A 15,912-nucleotide genomic window follows, 5' to 3' on the forward strand; every position below is an offset into this window, starting at 1 on the left:
TCAAGCACTACAGTTCTAGATCATAATCTCCCATCTGTGCTCACCTCAAGAATACTCTTTTTTAGCATCATTAATGCCTCTGTTGGCTCTTTAAAGCCGCATCTGGCGTACATTTATCATTAAATGTGGCTTGTTAACAAGCCCTGATTTCTGATCAATAAATGTGTAGGCTTCAAAGAAGCTTAGTTTACATTTCTTTGCTCTTTTTTCCATCATGGAAGCGGAGCGGCACGACATCCACCCCCTCTGAAACTGCACATCCTTCGGCATGTGCCAATCGTCTTCCATTTAGTTTCAATCATCAAAAGCTTCATCATACACATTGTCCGATGCATACATATCATCAACATCCCTTGGCTTCTGATCTAGGATTTGATCCTCAAAATTAAACACACCTTCCCGTTTCTTGAACAATTTTATCCTTTTCCCTGCAATAGGCACTCTAAGCTCAGTGCCATCGAGCTCACATAATTTATATGTTGCATTTCCATAAACATGAAGTACAACACACGGTCCAAACCACCACTTGACCATCTTCTGCATAGCAGAGTATTGATCTTCCAAGATACTATCATAAACGAGTACCCAATCTCCATCTTTGATAGCATATTGTTGTAGCCTATGCTTCTCATCAAATGCTGCTTTATTCTTCAATCTTGCCTCCTTGAGCTTTTTCTTGGCATGCTCAATATCTTCTTGAGCCTCTCAAGTTGGCGAATATGTAAAGCAAGCAAACCTTCTGTAGATGTATCTACTTTCCATGGCATTATAGTCCAAGACATAATTGCCTCCTCTGTAGGCATAATGGGTTTTTGTCCATGCATCAATTCAAATGGCATATAACCTATAGTTGAACTATGCGTAGTGCGATCAGACCATAAAGCAAAAGGTAGTAAGTAGCTTAGGCCAATCACCAATATGTCATTGGCATGCTTTTGCTAAATCCTTAACAATAGGCGGATGCCCTCTTTCACTTTTCCCATTACCCTCTTGATTGTATGCCGTAGTAAGAGCCAATTTTATGCCCAGACGAGAAAAGAACTCACGAGCTTCATCTGCATCTAGCTCTCCTTTGTCAGCAGTGCTTTTACCAACATAGCCATACCTGGAAATTACATCTTCTAGCAAAAATTTTCATATAGCACTTGTAGCCTTTGTACGCAAAACTCTTCCTTCAACCTGCTTAGTGAGATCCTCTCTAGCAAGAACAATATACCTCATCTGCCAAACACCCACCACTGGCATCGTAATCAAATCTACATGCATAGCTAGTGGATAAGTAGGATGTAATCCGTCTCAATGCCGTACATTAGAATATTGTTGGCATACTAACCATGTATCCACAAATTGAGAAACATCTTTGTACATTCCCTTCCACCAATACCCCTCTATGTCACTTGTTGTTGACTTGCTTTATCACAAACAACCCATTGCGGTACCCTCTTGAATTCTTTGGCTTCTTCCACAAATGACCATCCTTTAAAATGTAGCCATAAGCCTTCTTTTTGATCCTCTTGTACTCTTGATCACTCTCTCCCTCTTTCCTGGTAAGAGTACTGAGGTAACTGCCTATCAAAAGTCATTCTCCATCATACATCCCTTTAGAAAAGACTTCAAAAACATGAGCATGAGTACCATGGCTTGCATGTAAATGAGAAGAGGTGTATAACTTTAATCCCACATCATCACTAGTGGTAAGCATATCCTCTTCATCTTCATATCTGGCCCTTGACAACATATCTGATACAGGGTTATCTTTGCCTGCAATGTGAAAACTCTGGGTTAAGAGACTTAATAAAGGCTATCCATCACAACATCACAATGTCCGGAGTAGTGCAGTTTGCAATATCCCTATCAATGGTAAACAATATGTCTCTACCACAATTGAAGCACCAATGAAATATTCTTTGTCAGACCTCATGGAAGTAGCAACATCCCAAAGTTCTCTCTTTAACTTGTGGGTAACCTCTTTGACGAGCATTAAGCACTTTTGCTCCGAACCAAACTGCATACATGTGACCATCCTCATCATTTTGACCTATAGCCCAGCCAATACCTGCTGGGCTAGTGTCAACGATTAAGATCACTGGCCTTCCACACTCATAGTCAACCTTTCTCAAGGTAGGAGCCTCAAGAAGCATTGTTTTCAATTTTCTAATGGCCATTGTATGAGCTTCCTCCCATTCAAACTTGTTACCCTTCCTTAGCAATTGATAAAGCACCTCTGCAACATGAGCAGAGTGCGGCAACCAAATACGATAAAATACACATGCACCCAAAAATCTCAAAACCTTTGTGATCAATGTGCATGTTTCTTTCATCTTCTGTATAGCTTCAGACTTGGTCGGCTTCCGTCTGGGCCACACATATGCCCCACAATTAAAACCTCTTTAGCACCAAAAATTGATTTTGGTCCTTAAAGTGTCAAGTTAACTTCTTCAAGTCTAGATAAAATGGCATCACAATCAGCAATATATTGGGCAACAAACTGCCGGCACCCCGTCTGGTCTTTTACCTCATCTTTGAACCCTTCTTCACATCCCTTGATCGGCAAATCATCGATGAAATGAATAGTAACATGAGGAATAAAATCCCTTAGCACCTTATTCTTACCATTCATCATATGAGCTACAAAAAATTAGTAGCACCCTGTGTAGAGTGAAAATCCTTAAGAAATTGAGAGGTTTACGCATCGTAGTAAGATCCCTTCTCTCTAAAGCAAGTGAGAGCGAGCTTTTTGAAATGGGGCCTCTAAACCCAAACCAATGGGCCAACCCTCACAAAATGTTCGTAGAGAAGTACACACACTACTTGGGGCACCACCTTCTTTTGGGAGTGGAGGAGGAAACCAATCAAATAACACTTGCACTCACCCACTCAAGCAATGCAATTTGAGAACCCCTTACTCTATGTACACTTTGGACGCTTCACACCATCAACAATTATGCAACCCAATGCCATGCACCAAATGTAAACATGCAATTCATGGAATTACTTTCCTCCTCCCATAAGAAGACCCATGATATATCCAAACTCCTCCTCTCTCAAGCACTCATCAACAAATCAGGTGCACAAGACTTGCCTCTCAAAAACACGAGGGAATCACCTACAACAAACTAACATACTTTGCATAGAGAGCTCATACCCATCTATGCAGTGCCGTGACAAATAAAATCACCATGAGAGGTAGCCACATGCATATGTAATGAAGCAAAAGAGAGTTGGAGTGAGAAATTCCTTTAGAGTAATTGAATAAGTGTGGAGAAACAAACCAATGGTACATTGAGAGTAGAACACTTACTTGATTTCTCGCACACTTTTTAAGGGGAGGAAAGACGCTAGCTAACCAACACAAATTGTAACAGTTAATTGTTCAAAGATGATTTAATGATCATTAACATAACCATGAGAGAGATCATGATGTATTTACAAATTATTGAGGTGCTACAATGATTTATTGGGTTGGTGGAGTAAGAGATTGTAGAATAGAAAGAGTGGAGGATGGAGTTGCACTTCCTCCAAAGAGGAGGGTTAGGAAGGAGGATGTGAAAGAGGGAGATTTGGGGGTCTCTCTACTATTGATCAAGAACACAATGGAGTTGAAAAAATAGGTGTTTCCTTGAGTCCCTCCAAGGGGGGCTATTTATAGTTGTGCAAGAGTGGGATTATGCTACACTTAATTAGGGTGAGTGATTAGACCTAATTAAGTGTCCTTTGACCAATTATTGAATATTGGACATAAAATGGATTATTTGCTCACCAAAAATAGCATTTTATACCGTGAAGGCTCCATAGGAATGATAATGTATGTGGGGCCCACCATGAGGCCCTACGGGTAGCTCTTGCGGGGTATCACAACTTGTCTGTCTTGGCATTAGAAGCATCTTTAGGTCGGTCCCTTCACATGCAAGTGACCTTGAACACTCATTACTCTTCTAGAAGATGAGTAGGGGGCAGATAAGATCTCACCCTCTTGATTTACTTGATTTACAGTTCCCTTTTGCTGCGATTCTGACAGATTTACACTGTTTTGATCATAACTTTTTACCTGTAGCTTGGAATGACATGCTTCAAAAGGCAATTTGATCTTCTCAACATGTTTGGTATGACTTTGGACTATTATTCACACCCATGCACCAAGGAATTTGGTTTGGAAGATCCACATTAGGCTACGGAACCTTTTGCTTCCAAGTCTTCTTGTATGGGCCCTTTGCTTGTATGCATCCAAGGGAAATCATGCTTTTTCAAAAGGGTATGATGCTTAAACAAAGAGAGGAGGGCCACCTATGTAGGGCATAGAAGACTTGTAGGGCTAGACCATAATCTTTGGTAAAGACAAGTGGAGAGTTGATTTCCATGATAATTTATTTATATGGGATGGAATATAGATATATTATTTTTCTACTACTAATTTACAAGAGGTAAGAAAGTTTGGAGGTAGATAGTTGGTTATCGTATGCTTAATTTTATTTACAAAGCAAAAAAAAAAGGATGGTAAAATAAATATATGACTAAGGTGAAATTTCTAGGAAGAGTACGATGTATGTCTCACCACAAAGGTTAAACAAAGAGAGGAAATTTACTCTAGATAACTTAATAGCGTAGAAAAATATATACACATATGAGGAAGAGGGCGTTGAGTAGCCTGAAAATGTTGCAAAAAGATGGTTGCCATTTTATGCCACTCATATTAGCCCTCCAAGCCTAGAGATATTCATATCTTTAGGAGGACGGTGTTGTTTCTTCTTCTTCTTCTTCTTTTCTCTTTTTTCTTTTCCTTTTTTTTTCTTTTAAATTTTATAATAGGAGGAGTGGCATGCACTCTTTTACTCCATTAGACCTGCTTTTCATTACCTCAGTGCCATAAATGGGAGATGGGAGGGTTGCCTTTGATATGTTCAAATTCCAAGGCTGGGTCTTCTTTGCACATCAAAGCTTTAAAAATAGGTGGAGCATTTGCCAAGCCGAAGGGAGCCATGCCAATTTGGAGCTTAGATGATGTAGAGATGACTTCCTACCAATGGATTGATACGTCAAAAGTAGGGCTTTAATCTCCATCCATTGAGTCTGTTCTTGTGGAGTTTTCTTGATAGATCTGCTAATCTGTAACTACCATTCCTAAACTTTGTTTTTATCATGAAAGGTCCCTCCCATCTTTGCAAAAACATTTTGTCAAGTCGAGTATCAAGTCGGTTATCATAATGAAGAACCAACATACCTTCTTTCAATCCTTTCCCCTTGAGCTTCTTGTTGATTTTGTCCCTTTGGCTTGTAGCTTGGGTGATGTAGTGATCAATGGACTCTTCTCTATCTAGCTCAAGTCGTTGGAGATCTAAGATCCTTTCATGTAAAGCCTCTTTTGGTTTTCTTGCCACTCTTGCAAGAACGTGCCAGCTTGAGAGCTCTACCTCAATGGGGAGAAGTGCCTCCTGTCCATAAACTAGATGAAAAGGGGTCAATTGGGTAGATACCTTGAAAGATGTCCTATATGCCCAAAGAGCAACAATCAAATGGAAATCCCAATCATTAGGCCGGTCCACAACCTACTTAGAAATGATCTTACATATCATTCCATTCACTTTTTCCACCAATCTATTGCATTGAGGATAGTAGGGTGTGGAATGCAAGTGTTTCACTTTTAACCTCCTCAAGAGATCATTCAGAAGGTCAGCCCTAAAATCCGGGCCTCGATCTGATAAGATTTCTAGGGGTGTTTCAAACCTAATACAAATGTGATCAAAAATAAACTTTGATACCTCTTCAGCAGTGATTCCGGTTGTGCTTGTTGCTTCCACCTATCGTGTCATGTAGTCAACAACCACGATGATGAAAACTTTCCCTATAGAAGTACGAGGTTGGGTACCTATTGCATCCACACCCCACTTTTCAAAAGGGCCATAAGATATTATTGGGACTCGAGGCTCATATGTTAGTCATCTATCCCCAGCAATTTGGCATTGCTTACATGCCTTACACCAATGTTGGACACCACGATGTAAGCTCGTCCAAATAAACCCTCCTTGTAAAATTTTACTACTTGTAATATCTTGAGAAAAGTGACCACCACAGACATCATCATGACATGAAAGAAGAATTTTCTCTATCTCCTGCACAGTTGGTACTCTCCTCAAGACCAAATCTTTCCCTTTGTGATATAAGTCATCCCGGATCAACTGGTAAGGTGTGGCCTTTTTAACTAGTCTATGTCTTTGCACCTTAATTAAGTGTTTGGGACACTCACCTGCTTGTAGGAAGAAATAAATGTCTTTTAGCTCCTCTTAACCTTGATATTTGGGTTCATAAAGTTTCACACCTCCTACCTCCATTTGAATCTTTTTATTTGCGAATAAGTCTGCTTCCTTGTTATGAGTTCTCACAATGTGTTGTACTTGTGTTGCTTTAAAACCCTTCATCAAAGCTCTTACTCTACTAAGCCACTCAAGCAATGTACGATTCTTGCACCTCCAAGTCCCTTGGATTTGCCTGACCACTAGCAAATAATCACCTTTATAATAAGTCTTTGTATGCCTAAGTCTTTGCATTCTTCTAACCCAATGGTTAGAGTAGCATACTCAGCCTCATTGTTAGAGTGGACATTGGGTAGAGTGATACCTTTTTTAACCATTACCTCCTTTTGTGGCTTCAAAATGATGACTCCCCCTGTTTCTTTGTTATGTAGGCATTGATAAGCTCCGTCAAAGCACAAAGTATGGGCATTATCAAAAATCCTTCTCTTTGAACTGTTTTGAGCCTTCCTCTCTTTGTAGTCATGATCCTTCCCTTTCTCTCACTTTGTAGGTGAGAATGTCTGCAAGTCCTACTCTTGTGCTATCTTCTACAAGGAAAGTGTATTCAAATTCTTGGAGTTCAAGCACCCACTTTGCTATTCTAGATGAGAGGCTCATGTTTTGTACTACATATGGTAGATTGTGCTCCAAGGTAAGAAAAACAAACGGCACAGGAAGAAGATACGATTGAAACTTCCTTACAGCAAAAAAGATTGCAAATACCACTTTCTCCATTTTAGTGTATCCCCTCTTTGCGGGAGTCATCACCTTGCTTGCAAAATAGATCGGCCTTATGTATGATGTTTTAGGATCTTTTTGCATCAAAACAACACCAATTGCTTCCAAACCTACACTTGGAGTGACATAGTAGGTCTCCTTTGGATTTGGTGGAATTAGGGCTGGGAGAGAGCTAAGAATGCCCTTCACTTCCTCAAAACATTTTGCATGTTCCCTCCCCCATTCAAATGTAGATTGGTTTGCCAACCTATGCAAACGGGCGATGGCTTCTGCTAGAAGATGGATGAAGCGAGACATGTACCTCACTTTGTGGTTGAAGGTCATTAGTTCCTTAGATTTTGTTGGTGGATATAATGGCAAAAGGGCCTCTACTTTAGAGGGATCCACTTGAATACCTTATGAAGAAACCACATGGCCTAGGAAAACCACTTGATATTCACCAATATGACACTTCTTTGGGTTGAGTTGTCCCCCAAATTGATGGAGCCTCTTAAGCCCCTCTTCAACCTTTTGGCAGTGAAGTGATCTACAACTATAAATACAAAAATCATCCATAAAGACTCTTATAGATTTTCCAAAGAATGGCTAAAATACAAATATTGTGAATCTCATGAAGGTGCTAGGAGCATTGGTGAGCCCAAAATGTAAGAACTAGGAACTAGACTCTAGGATCCTCCTCCCAACCTCCCTTTATATAGGCGGGCTCCTAGCCCCTTGCCCTAGACGGATCCCCTGTCCACACTGCCTAGCCCGGCCCTTGGTCGTCGGCCATGACTATCCTAGTTCTTAGGGTATAGGACCCTTGTCCTAACATTACTCCCCCCTTAAAGAAGAGTTTTTGTCCTCAAAAACAAAAGTGGGAAACTTCTTCTTAAGAACACTAATGTTTTCCCAAGTGGCACCTTCTTCAGGTCGGTCTTTCCACTTGATTAAGGCTTGTTGTCGTACATGATGGCGTGTACGCAACTCATGGTAATCCATAACATGTTCAGGTTCATGCGGTAATGTAGGAGGTTCAAGGTAATCGACCAAAACATGTTGGTCAATGACGTTGTCGTCCCCATGTAACCGCTTTCGTAGACGGCTTACATGAAACACTGGATGAATGCGAGAGTGTGATGGTAGTAGTAGTTTGTAGGCACGATCACCAACTCGCTTGAGTATTTTGAAAGGCCCACAATATCGGGGAGATAATTTAGGTGTCGGTCCAGTTTTCAGACTTTCTGAATGTTCTGGCACCCGTAAAAATACTTCCTCCCCTTCTTCGAAGGTAACTTGCCGATGTTTCTCATCAGCGTATTTCTTATACCGATTTTGTGCTTGTTGGACATTCTGACGAGCAAGTTTCAGCATATCCATGTGGTCTTGGAGAAAATCCTTAACCTGCTGGATTTTCTTGGTTGCCAACCCCACCGTAACTGGTGACCTAGGTTGAAAGCTGTACATAAGCATGAAAGGACTGAAGCCAGTTCTGAAATGCTTAGAACTATTGTAGGCAAACTCAAGAATAGGTAAGTATTCTTCCCAGTCTGTCTGTTTTTGGCTGACGTATGCTCTAAGCATATCCCCTAGCCCCTGGTTAACGCGTTCTGTTTGACCATCTGTTTCTGGATGGTCAGCTGTACTGAGGTTGAATTGTGTACCCAATCATTTAAATACAGCTCTCCAAAAGTGGCTGTTAAACTTTGGGTCACGGTCACTAACAATATTACTTGGCAACCCATACAATTTGTATAGATTGTCCACAAATAATCTTGCTAGTTCCGGTGTCTTAACCGTTGATTTGGTCAGAATAAACTTACAGTAGGTACCCATTGTCGATGGTGAAATGCTTCCATCGCTGTAGTTCATCACTTGATAAAGGAGAACTAGGTCTGGAGGTTAATTGTGCACTACCTGTATTGGAGTGAGAAGGATCCCTCTTTTGAACATGGCTCCACACTTTGGAATATGTTTCATCTTGCTCATATTTTCCCTTGAGAGATGCTAAAAATTTACTACGAAGTTTCGTGAACAAGAGCGAGTTGATCTTTGGCATTCGACTGAGAGCGTCTGCCACTACATTGTATCGGCCTTTGCGATACCTTAACTTGGCATCATATTCTTGAAGGATCTCGGCCCACCTGGTTGTTCGACCCTTTAAATCTGTTTGTTGTGTAAACCATTTGATGCTTTCATGGTCAAACACAATCTCGAACTGAGTACCATACAAATAGTGACGCCGTGTCTTTAAGGCAGACACTATTGCATAGAGTTCACGTTCGTAAGCATAATAATTCTGTTGAGCTGCATCCAGCTTCTTACTTTCAAATGAAATTGGCCGTTCGTCTTGTAAAACAGGACTGCTCCAATAGCACGGTCACTGGCATCCGTTTCCAAAATGAATGGTTTCAAAGGATCTGCCATAGCCAGTATAGAAGCTGTAGCTAATGCATCTTTGAGTGTTTCAAAACTCTGTTGTTGAGCGGAACCCCACTGAAAAGCCTTACCTTTGACTTTTAGTTGGTCCGTGTCATAGGTATAGCAAGGTGAGCATAGTTTTTAACGAACCTTCGGTAAAAACCTGCAAAGCCTAAAAAGATATGTAATTCTTCCAGATTTTCAGGAGGTGTCCATTTCCGGATGGTATCCACTTTGGATTGATCCATGTATAGGCCATTAGCTGAAATGACATGCCCTAAATAATGAATTTCTTCCTTGATAAAATCACATTTAGATTCCTTGGCATATAACTTGTTTGCACGTAACAACTCAAACACCTGCCTGAGATGTTGTAAGTGCTCTTCTTCAGAAGCACTATAAACTAGAATGTCATCGAGGAACACAATGACAAATTTGCCCAAATATGGTTTCAAGACACCATCCATAAGTGTCATGAATGACGTGGGCGCATTGGTTAACCCAAAGGGCATCACCAAAAACTCGTAATGTCCAAACCGTATTCGGAATGCAGTCTTAGGTATATTAGCAAGGCCGAATACAGACTTGGTGATATCTTGACCTCAAGTCAATTTTTGAAAAAATTCATTTATGAGTTAGCTTATCAAATAACTCATCGACCCTTGGCAATGGGTATTTGTTCTTAACTGCAACCGCATTTAAGCCCTGGTAGTCTACACACATGCACATATTGCCGTTCTTTTACATCACCAAAAGTATAGGCGAATCCCATGGTGAAGAACTGGGTTGTATAAACCCTCTGCTAAGGTAGTCAGCAAGCTGACATTCCACCTTAGCAGCCTCTGAGTAACTCATACGGTAAGGTGGTTTACTAACAGGTTTGCAGCCTGCAGCCACGTCAATGCCATGTTGCACTGAGCGTGTCGGTGGTAAACCTGATGGCAAATCATCAAGAAAAACATCTTGAATTTCCTTTAACGATTTTTGTAACTAATTAGCAACGTTTGCTTTTGTAGAATTAGAAATTGGTGGAATAGAGGAGAGATAAGCATGCGGCATTGAGGAATGTTCAACAGACTCAATGTTAGAAAGAAAATGAGACAGTGAGTAACACAAGAAAACCTGTTCTATTTCATTATCAGAAATGAGTTGCACAAGCTCGGTAGTACAAATCAGTGGTGATGATGGTATATCCTTTTCTCCTAACAACAACACATGTGTGCCATGGGAATCTAACATCAAACTCTTGTGCTCATAGCTACGCTTCAGTGATGGTCCTAGGCTATGCAACCACTCCCTACCAATAACCACATCAGCCCTTCCCATGTTCATAACTTGAAAATCCAAACAAGTAGAGTACCCTTGTACTTCCAATGGAACAGCTCGGCATTGAGTATCCCATACTTCACTATCATGTCCATTCATCATTGCTACCTTGTAGCGGTGGGTACTCGGAGTTTGAGGCAGTTTGAGATTTTTCACCAATCCATAATTGATGAAATTGTGCGTAGCACTGTCATCTACCAAGATGCGCACCTTGTGCCCTTGAAAATATCCGTGCATATGTACTAACTCATGTGGTCCAAAGGTCTGTTGCCAAATGAAAGCTGTGAGACAGCATTCATGCACCACCTCGGTGTGTGTTACTTCCACTGTAGAGAACTTGGAGGAAGACTCGAGAGGCAGTAGTTGCACCGTGTGCACTGCTTTCTCCTTCCCCTGGGCAGCAGATTTCCCCTTGGGACAATCCTTTTTGCCATGGCCTCTTCCTAAGCATTGAAAACATAGCTTCTCTTTCTTGGCCTTATCAAAATCCTCAGGGGAGAGAGGACCCCTGGACCCCTTGGGTTTTTTAGATGCATCTGAATTAGCAACTATAAATTTTCTTTTATTGTGCCCGTACTGAGTGCGTGTGTTACTATGTGTACTAGCAGGCACGTTATTGTTATGTGTTTTCTTATCATCAGGGTCATCATGAATATGTGCTTTCACTATGGCTTCCTCAAGTTTTTTAGGGTCCTGGGATTTGACATACTTCTTAAGTTCTAGAGTCAAACCTTGTATGAACCCTCGTACTTGTTGAAAAGTATCCAATCCTTCCAACTTGAGGATGACGTCCCTATAGTGAGAGATATATTCAAGGAGTGATGGAAATTGGCGCATGGAATACGTGTCCCAAACGGTCCAATTCCGATCAGCCTCGTTTGTAGGAAAAAATTCCTTGCTAAACATTGATTCAAAGGCTTTCCAACTCTGTGGTATGATTTTCTTCTCCTTGAGAGACATTCACCATTTGTAGGCCTTTCCTTCCAGAGTTAAGCTCGTTTGCAGAGCTCTTACTACATCCGAAGTTCGCCGTAAGGCGTGAATTCCATCCCATTTACTGAGAAAGATGTTCACTGCATCCTTATTTTTGCGATCCCGGTCTTCGCCTTTGAAAACTGGTGGTTTGAAATTCTTCAACAAATCATCTACCTCTTTGGCAGTGAGAGTATGCAGTGTTTCATTAATTGGGCCTTGCCCTTGTGTTGCAACATGCTCATGCATGTGGGTGTCAGCCGGACTCTTAGTCTGATGTTGCATCAATTGAATGACTAAAGTGGAACGTTTAGTAACATTTTCATTTAAAGCCTTAACATTTTCATCCATGACTATCATGTGTCTGAAGTGCACGAAATTCCTGAATGTCGAGCAATTCATAAGTATCTTCTCCTGCTGTAGCCTCGTGGGTACTCTCATTGAGAGTATCCGGCCGTGAGCTGTCATTGGCAAGATCGGGAGTACTTTTCTCAAAATCGAATGTCATGTTGTGTAAGAAGTACTCAAAAAAATACCTGATTTTGGTAGCTCGTGCAAAGTATAGCAAACTCTACGTCGTAGCAGTGAGTCATCGTAGCACTTAATCGAACTCCGCCCCGTATATTGTTGAAGCTTTACCTTTGAGTCGAAACTTAATTCAAATTGAACTACCCACCGTGTATGGTTGAAGCTTGACCTTTGAGTCGAAGCTTAATTGTTGGAAGCGTCGACGATTATATTGCTTGAATGACTCTTGAAGTCGTCGCTCAAAAACTCTGTAGGTGCTGTAATTTTCTGCAGGTACTGAGTGTAGTCCGACCTCGGGAGATTTGACTTGAAGCCGAGAGTTTTTCTTGCTTGAATTGCTCGGGCTTGCTTCACCGGTTCAACTTGCTAAATTTCCTGTGGGAAAGGCTACTTACAGTGGCCAAGGTTTAAGTTCAATGGCCAAAGGCCTCCTAAATGTAAAAATAGCGTGTTTTTTCTGAAGCCAAAGCTCACAGGAAGCGTGATGAGAACTGCAAGGTCGAAGATGATGAAGGAGAGGCTAGGTGAGGCCGTCTATGGCCGAGAGATGCTGGCGCAAGGTTCTAACTTCCCATGGTGCCCCTTCCAAGCCAGAGAGCTCACAAAATCACCCACCACACACCCATTTCTAAAAAAGGAAAGCCTGCCCGAATTGGCAAGGAAATCGGCTAAAAATAAAAAAGGCCCAAAAAAGCCACGGTTCTCACCCAAAGAGCCTGCTTTTAGGGACCTAAAGAGACCACTCCTAGAGAGAGAGTGGAAGACTCCTAGGCACTGATACCAGTGTAAGAACTAGGAACTAGACTCTAGGATCCTCCTCCCAACCTCCCTTTATATAGGCGGGCTCCTAGCCCGACCCTTGGCCGTAGTCCATGACTATCCTAGTTCTTAGGGTATAGGACCCTTGTCTTGACACAAAAGGCATTACTCTAAATGCAAAACATCCCCGAGGTGTGATGAAAGTGGTTTTTGGTTGGTCTTCTTCTGCTATTCTAATTTGAAAATATCTTGAATACCCATCACACACAGTGTAGCATTCATGACGTGCTACTTCATTCAAAATTTCATCTTGGAAAGAGAGAGGGAAGTGGTCCCTCTTTGTCACAGGATTGAGGGGTTTGTAATCCATGCAGACTCTCCACTTATCATTCTTCTTAGGAGTTACTATGATAGGTGATACCCATTCAGAGTTGGATACTAGATAGATGAAGCCAGCCTTCAAGAGTCAATTCACTTCTTGTAGGAGAGCCTTTTGTTGCACAGATCCTAGTCGCCTTAACTTTTGAGCCACGGGTTTGGTCCCTGGTTTCAATTCAATTCGATGCTCTATTACATCTACACCTTTTATTTGTGAGTAGTCAGTGATAAACAAATTGTGCTACCTTCTTAACATATTGATGTAGAACCTCTTCTCCTCACAAGTAAGATCTTTTGCAAGCATCTTCTCAAATCCTTCTTGGAGGTGGTGGTATCTTTCATCCCCTTGTGTGTGATTGTCTATTGGATTATCTTCTATGAAACATCTTGGGTGTTGGCGTTAAATACAATTCCCATTACATCCAAAGAAGACTCCTCTTCACTGGTTGATGCATTGGTTGACGCTTCCTCATCACTTGAGTAAGGACTCTCCTCGCTCTCTTCATCTGTTGTGGTTTCATAGTTGATATCTAGCTGCTTTCCTTCTCGCCAGTCATACACCACTAGTTGACCCTTCTTAACAATCAATCGATCACTTCCCCATTTTTATATGCATTCACAGCAATGAGTCAAGGCCTCCCTAGGATGATGGGGTAGCCCTCCCCCTTAGCTGCCATGACATACATATCCACTCGTGCATCTATGTTACATACAGAGACTTTTATATTTTAAGTGATCCCCAAGCACTTCACACTTGAGTTGTTGGCTAGCCTAGCTTGACAATTAGAGGACTTTGTAATTTCAAGCCTTAACATATTCATTGATTTTTACGTGATTCAACTTTGACAGCTTCCCAGTTTTTGGTTTTGATGGCGCATACTGAAATATATGGCTCTGACGGACCAGTCCAGAGCGATTTTTTTTTGCCTCGAGCGCACTTGGCTCTTGGCAGGTGTTTTTAATCAATGTGTTTACCAATTGATGAGGTAGTGTTTGTCAGTTTCCCATCGGTTTTGCTCATAGTTTGCATAGTATTTCCAGTGTGGATTATGCGGCACATATAGTGCTCATGTACAACTGTGTGGAGCATTACAAAGAGCTTGTTTGCATAGTTTTTTATTGCAGCTTCATGCTATGTATGCATTTGTAGATATACTTTGAGCTATCTATAGCTCACATGTTGCAAGTTTGGACAGGTATACATCCATAGAGCCACTCGGTCAAGTGAGCTGTTTTGCCAGGGTTTTGGCAGTTCCATGTATGCCATTTGTTGTTTTGGCTACTGAAACACTGAGTGTGTGTTCTTCATACGTATTTGGTGAGATTTTTGAGTTTTTGCTCAGTTTTTAGGGAAAGTTGTCGAATTTTTCCTAAATTATCGCCATGGTTTATGCGTATTCACAATTTACTCTCTGATGGTTTAGTGGTCAAGTTGACTCCCACTCTTGCACTTATCTACAGTTTTTTGGCTTGGAGTTTGCTTTGAGTTTTGACTCATTTTGCAAAGGAAATTCTAGTCGTTTTTCCCCGTCTTCTTGCCATAAAAGTTTGCAGTGTTATGCCATCTTGTGCACTGGTCAATATATTCCCACTGTGATAGTGATCGAGTGTTTACTCTGACAGGTTTTGCACGCTTGGACATAGGTTGGTGTTCTTGTAACCACTCTCACGAGAGTGAGAATTTGTGTATGCTTATGTGGCTACAATATAGGCAGTCAGAGGTTTCATAGGTTTTTTGTAGATTTTTGCAAGCATTTTCTCTTTGGGATGTGTTTTGAGCTAGTTTTCTCTCTACTTGCATATACAGTTATGTGCTTTATGCTCAGTTGAGCAATTTGTCCCAAGTTGTTTTGCTTGCAGAGTTTTCAGATTGTGGAGTTTCTTTTAGGCATATTTGAGCGTCAGTTTTGATGCATTTGATCATGCTTTTTATGATCCTGTAGCGGTAGAGTTACCTCCCACTTTGTTGCCAGTTTGGCATGGTATATGGTTGAGATCGTACTTGAGGTTTTTCTCAGTTTATAGAAGAGACTTTGCTAGATTTATCCTAGGTTTTCTCGCCATAGTTTCTTTACCATTCACTTATGGTTGCAGATTTGTGTCACAATTTAGAGTCGACAGCGATGACTCTTAAGAGACGGCGGTCTCGTTCTATCAATACTTACATTGTTGGCATTGTGGTCACACATGGCACTTTAGATGACGTTATTTCAGACATATGAGATAGCAACGGAGATATATGTGCTGTTCACATGAGGTTTTGACACGTGCTAGAGTAGTGGCTTCATATGCTAGAGACAATGATGTCACATTTGCCTTTAGCATTCCCCCTGATTACATGTCTTTGAGCAGTGACACTTCTCCACAATGGTTGCTAGATGAGGATGCAGTTTTCCATGTCACGTTGCATCGTTATTGGTTTAGCACCTTCTCTAGTGGGAGTTTTGGTTGTCTACACTTGGCCAATGGTTCAGCATTTGACATTGCAGGTGCAGGAGATGTTTTTTTGTCTTTGCCCAATGGT

Source organism: Adiantum capillus-veneris, chromosome 6 (assembly GCF_014529385.1).
Source record: "Adiantum capillus-veneris isolate H3 chromosome 6, ASM1452938v2, whole genome shotgun sequence".
Taxonomy (NCBI): domain Eukaryota; kingdom Viridiplantae; phylum Streptophyta; class Polypodiopsida; order Polypodiales; family Pteridaceae; genus Adiantum; species Adiantum capillus-veneris.